At 47.3% G+C, this 6,000-nt stretch overlaps 1 protein-coding gene across 4 annotated transcripts in view; it reads left to right on the top strand.

Annotated features, from left to right (window-relative positions):
- The first annotated feature begins 2,280 nt into the window (after positions 1–2,280).
- Positions 2,281–6,000, top strand: part of SEC22C (SEC22 homolog C, vesicle trafficking protein) — a 38,936-nt gene continuing 35,216 nt past the window's right edge. For 2 of the 4 annotated variants that reach the window (XM_043541648.1, XM_037891210.2), the window contains exon 1: positions 2,281–2,417. The gene's annotated coding sequence lies outside the window, so the exon portion shown is untranslated. Of the gene's footprint in view, positions 2,418–2,976; positions 3,219–6,000 lie in introns of all 4 variants that reach the window. The other 2 variants (XM_037891209.2, XM_037891208.2) reach the window with 2 other exon arrangements.

The following is a 6,000-nucleotide window of genomic DNA, read 5'->3' as shown; positions in this document are numbered from 1 at the left end:
TATAAGGGGGTCGCACTCAGAGGCTTGCTGTGTGAAAGGGGTCACCAGTAAAAAAAGTTTGAGAGCCACTGCTGTAGCACTTTGGGTCTGCTAGTTCCAACTGCCTTGCCGACTTCCTGCCCCAAGAAGGGAAGAATGTGCTATGGCCAGAATGTTTTGCCTTTGTCTTTGAGTCCAGGTCTAGACACTTTTCTGATGCTGTCATTTTGACATTTTTAAAACAATGTTTGGATTTTTTGGGTCAAAACCACTTTTTGTTTTGGATTTTCCTTCCATTTTTTTAAAAAAAACAAAACATAAAAATGTAAAAAAACCCACTCAAAAACGAACAAAATGTTTGAGACCCAAAATGACATTTAAAATTTTTTCGATTTGCCAAAAATTCTGAAAAACATTGTTTTCAAGTTGACCCAAACAATTTTTTTAAACAAAAAAAAGAAATCATTATTTACATAGCTCTAGTTCTAATCTGATTCAGGGATATGCTTAAAATAGGATAAAGTTGTCTGCATTAGAAGAGTCAATTTGTTCCTCTGATATGGTTAAAACAATCTTATAACCAGGTCTCCTCAGAAATTGGAAACTGTCCAGTATATCAGAGCGAACAACAAAGCTCCAGCAAAAAATTGCCTTGGAATCTTTAATTACCCCATATGATCATGCACTCAGTTTTACACATCCCACGAGTGCCCTTACCACTATGTTCTGCAACTGGTTCAGTGTTGACTCTCAGGGAAAAAGTACTACCTGCTGAAATCCTACCAGTTTCCTTGAACACCCGGTCTTTCTTTTGATCTCTCCCCTTCAAGCACTGATCCAATCTTACTCTGATTAGTTTATGAAGATTAAGGACACAGTCCATGATAGTATGGCTTGATCTTTTTCTATCAATAACATAATGTGCTTGTCAGTAATAAGATAAAGCTATCAGCTCAGCTTTTAATCTTAGCTGTTGGATGGATTTTGATTATGCTGTTCAGCCACTCTTTGTTAATTTTTCTTCCACAGCTACAAAATATGGGATCATCAGCTGCTGAACATGGTGCCAGATATTTCCTACGCCATTTTTCTCTGATTTTAAATGGCCTGACCATAGTAAATGCCACAACAATTTTGGGGTTTGTGGCCTGACTCAGTAAGCCTGCTTGACTTCTTTGGGAGCTTTCTCTCCTAAAGCTATCTGCACAGCACCTCGCACAATGGGGTCCCGATCCACGAGTAGGCCTCCTATGCGGTAAAGTAATACAGTAAAATAATATCATTTAAGCATGAGAATTGCTAGAATTTTAGACTGACACCCCCCCTCCCCCAATAGTCCTGAATGCAAAACTGTATCTGGTGTGTATGAAATTTACCTTTTTAAATAGACACATTTTTAAAAATTAGATTCACTTTCATTCAAATCACACTTATTCCTCAGATCTCATTTTGCTCTACGGACCAAGTCGCATGTGACGTTTCTACCTTCAACGATGTTTGATTTATCCACGCCCAGAACGTCTGATGGAGCACACCACTAATGCTGAAGCGTGAGTATTTTCAGGCATATGTAACTCAAATAATAATTGAACCGATTTTGCTGAAAACTTTCCTGAATAATTCACCTCTGGGCTGAGACCGAACATGGAAAAAGTCACCCCTTAAGTCTGGCTCCAGCCCTCACAGGTATTTAGGCACCTGACTCCATCACCCTCAGTCCAATGAGCTGATGGCCAGACTTAATGGGACCCCGAAAATGACACTGAGGACTTCTATGGATCAGCATCCCCAGGACTGGGACAAATGCTTACCCTACCTGCTGTTCATTTATAGGGAAGTGCCCTGGGCTTGTACAGGGTTCTCCCCTTTTGAACGGTATTGTAAGACAGGGAGGGGACGCCTGGACTCGATGAGGGCTGAGTGGGAAGGGACGGCCTCCCGTGGGAATGTGCTGTCCTTGTGAGGGAGGCTCCCAGGGGTTGGGTCAGGGGGAGGCCCCAGGGGCACGGGCGGTGGGGGAGTCGGGCGCCTCGGCGCGGCCCCAGGGGCACGGGCGGTGGGGGAGTTAGGACGGGGCCGAGACAGAGCGGGCTGGGTGAGGGCTGCCCCCGGCCAGGTGCGACCAGCGTCGTCGTCCCGTGGCTGAGGGAGCCGCCCGAAGCGATCCGGCCCGGGAGGCGCGGCCAGGCCGGGGGCTCGGGGGATCTGCGGGTGGGGGGAGGGAGTCCCACGCGGGCCGAGCGGGAAGCCCTTGGGCCAGGGCCTGGCCCTTTAAGAGCCGAGCCTCCAGAGGAGGACCCCCCTGCTCCCCCCCCCCAGTTCCCGGCATGCTCCGGGGTGGGGGTGGCCGCTCTAGCCGCCGTCTCGGCTGGAGGCGGGCGGGTTTGTTGTTGTGGAGCCGCCTCCTGGGGGCTGCGACGGGGCCCGCGGTGGGGAAGGTAAGAGCCCTTCAGCCGCCAGCGCGGGGGGCCGGCTGAGGGGGCGGCTGGGCGCGGGGCTGGGCGGGGGGCAGGTTAGTGGTGAGGTTGTGAGGGGCAGGCTGGGTGGGGCAGGCTAGTGGCGAGGCTGGGGGCGAGGCTGTGGGGGGGCAGGTTAGTGGGGAAGCGGTGGGGGCTGGAGAGGGTGAGGGGCAGGGTGGTCGGGGGCGAGGCTGGTTGGATGGGGGGGCAGGCTAGTGGCGAGGCTGGTAGGGAGACTGAGGGGGGTGGGGGGCAGGCTGGTGGGCGTGGGGGTGCTGGGGATACAGAACCTCTACTGTCAACCCCAAATCTTCAAAATTCATGAGTCATTCTCACCAAAAACCATGAGATTGACTGTAACCTCATGTTTTTATGTAAAAACAGTGATTTGGTGTTTTTATTTGCCTTCTGCATTTCGAGCCTTTAGGGTGCCCTGGGCTCACATTTTGAAGCTTTCTCCACAGCCACGAGGGTTAGACACTTACTTTTTCCTTTTAAGAATGAAGGCTGAAATAATCGCATATCCAATTGATTCCAGGAGCTGGGGCTTTAAGGAAAACAATAATTATCATGAAACTTATGACAAAATCCTGAGAGTTGGCAACACTGCTGAGTGGATGTGCATGGAGGAGATGCCCTTGTTGGCAGCTCACTGCTGGAGAAACGCCTGGTTACGGAAAGGCAATGTGTTGGGCATTAGATCTTGTCTATATTATAAAATTGGATAGTCAATTATTTTTTTGTCAAGGTCCAGACTCCGGAAAAAATAATAATAAAACAGTGAGTACATCGATTTTGGGGTCCATTCAACAGTGTCTGGTGGTCTGGGTTTGGCCTGCAGTCCGCCTGTTGACTACCTGTTATAAAAACAACTGTGTCGGGACACTTGGAAACAGCACTACGTGCCCCTGATGTCTTGAAGACTTTGTTTGTGGATGGGATTGTATTGTGCTCCCAAACTGCAAAAATCCTGCTAGGTCTGGAATTTAGCTCTTCCTGTGCTGCGAGAACAATTTTTGTTCTAGTTGTTCACAGTATAGGTGTGATTGTGGAAAAGGGGGCAAGTAAAGGCCAATAGGTGTAGTTGCTGGATGCTTTGGGAGACTGGTCCCTATGTAACTCAAGTCAACAAGACTCTATTTGCATGAAAAACTGTAACAGTGTTAGAGAGACAAGGTGGGTGAGGGAATATATTTTATTGGACCAATTTCTTTGGTGAGGGAGATCAGCTTTTGAGCCACACAGATCTCTTCTTTAGGTCTGGGAAAGGAACTCAGAGTGGCACAGCAAAATGCACAGTAGAACATATTGTTAACGTGAGTAATTAGAACATATTGTAACGGACCATTCAAGGTAGAAAGGTCTGTTAACACCTCTGCAGTCATAGGACCGGAAAAAAAAAAAAAAAAGGGTTTCCTGGGTTACAGATTGTTGTAAAATAAGACATAAATCCAGTGTCTGTGTTCAGTCCATGATTTTTGTTGTTTAGCAAAGTAATAAATTTAAGCTCCCTGGCTCTTGTATTGGTTTCCGTTAAGGGTGAGGACTGATAGATATCGGTCATTTTGTGAAAAGTGTTCACCCACAGGTGATGGGGTGTTTTTGTCTTTTATCATTTTCCTGTGTGAGTTCATTTGAGAGTGTAGTGATTGTCTGGTTTCACCCACATAGCTATTGGGGAATTGAGTGCACTGGATGAGGTATACCACATGTTGAGATTGGCATGTGTAGGATCCACTGATCTTGAAAGATGTGTTGTCGGGGGTGTTATGTCTGCAGGTTTGCTTTGAATTGGTGTGTCCTGGTCTGTGGGGAGCTTGCTTCTGGTGATGAGCTTGGAGAGGCTGGGGGTTGTTTGAAGGCCAGAAGAGGGGGTTCAGGAAAGATTTATTTCAGGATGGGGTCCCTATTGAATATGGGTGGTAGTTGTTTGATGATACCCTGTGTGGGTTCCAGTGTGGGGTGGTGGTAGGTAATAACAAGGGGTGTGGGGTCAGAGGGGTTTTATTTCCGTATTGAAGCAGATTCGTTCAGGGTATTTGGGTGGCCCATTGCATGATGCGATTTACTTCTCTGGTGGAGTATCCTTGTTTGGTGAAGACGGTTTTAAATGTGTTAAGGTGTATATCCTGGATTCTGTGCTATCCGAGTGCCTGCCTATAGATAACAGATTTCTTGGAGTGTTTGGGGTGGTTATTGGCTCTATGAAGGTTGGTGCGGTGATCCGTGTGTTTCTTGTATATGGTTGTCTGCAGGGTTCCATGGTTGACGCTGACTGTGGTGTCCAGGAAGCTGATGCTAGTGTGGGATTGTTCCAGAGAGAGTTTAAAGCAGAGAGTCTCAACGTTTTTCTTTCTGAGGCCTCCTCAACATGCTATAAAAACTCCACGGCCCACCTGTGCCACAGTAACTGGTTTTCTGCATATAAAAGCCAGAGCTGGTGTTAGGGTATAGCAAGCAGGGCAATTTCCTGGGGCCTCATGCCACAGGGCCCCCGCGAAACTATATTTCTCAGGCTTCGGCCACAAGTGGCGGGGCTCAGGACCCAGGCTTCAACCCCATGCAGTGGGGCTTTGGCTTTCTACCGTGGGCCCCAGAGAGTCTAATGCTGGCCCTGGTTGGCGGCCTCCCTGAAACCTGCTCGCGGCTCCCCAGGGGGCCTCGGACCCCTTGTTGAGAACCACTGGTTTAAAGGATGTATCATGGTTGTTGAAGTTGTAGTGGAAATCTATAAGGGATTTTAGGTTGCCTGTCCGAGGTTGAAAATATCATTGAGGTATGTTATTGGTTTCATGGTGCATTTGTGCTATCTATGTGCTAAACAATCTGTTCCACCTTGCCTTTCACCATGATGCTGAGAGTTCCTTTCCCAGATCTGAAGAAGAGCTCTGTGTGGCTCAAAAACTTGTCTCAACAACAGAAGCTCGTCCAATACAAGATATTACCTCACCCACCTTGCCTCTCTAATATCCTGGGACTGACCTGGCTACAATTATACTACATATAACGGTGTTATCAAAGTGTAAGGAAAGACAGACTCTTTATGTATGGAAGGGGGCGGTACAATCCATCTAGGATACCTGCTCCCACAGAAAAGACAAAGGCCTTGCTCCTGCTTCCACCCATACACACACTCGTCCCCTTTATTTTTATTTCTTTTATTGGCTGAGGCAAAATATCAGCATGTATGTGATCTGCAGTTCTGTTAAATGCTGATGAAGCTGTATATTTCCTTTATGTTTGTTTAGACTGTTCTGAGCCTAATAGACCTATAAAGGTTTTGAGCACCCACAGGTCCCTCTGCAGTCAGTGGAAGCTGTGGGTGTTTGGTCCATCTGAAAATGAGATCAAAGGTGCATTACATGTAGCAAAACACAAATTTTAATCAAATGCACAGTCAAAAACCCTCAACTTCCTCTAAAGCTTTCCTGAGCACTGATGTAACTTTTAACAGCTGTCCCACAGTCTTCAGTGGGATTGTGTGGGTATGGCCTAGGGCAGAACTTGGCCCAGTAACCGGAAGTTAGTAAATTATTGGGCTGAAATTGGCCTAAATGCAGCT

The sequence above is a fragment of the Chelonia mydas genome, chromosome 2 (genome assembly GCF_015237465.2).
Source record: "Chelonia mydas isolate rCheMyd1 chromosome 2, rCheMyd1.pri.v2, whole genome shotgun sequence".
In the NCBI taxonomy this organism is placed as follows: domain Eukaryota; kingdom Metazoa; phylum Chordata; order Testudines; family Cheloniidae; genus Chelonia; species Chelonia mydas.
This window is presented reverse-complemented; position numbering and strand designations above follow the sequence as displayed.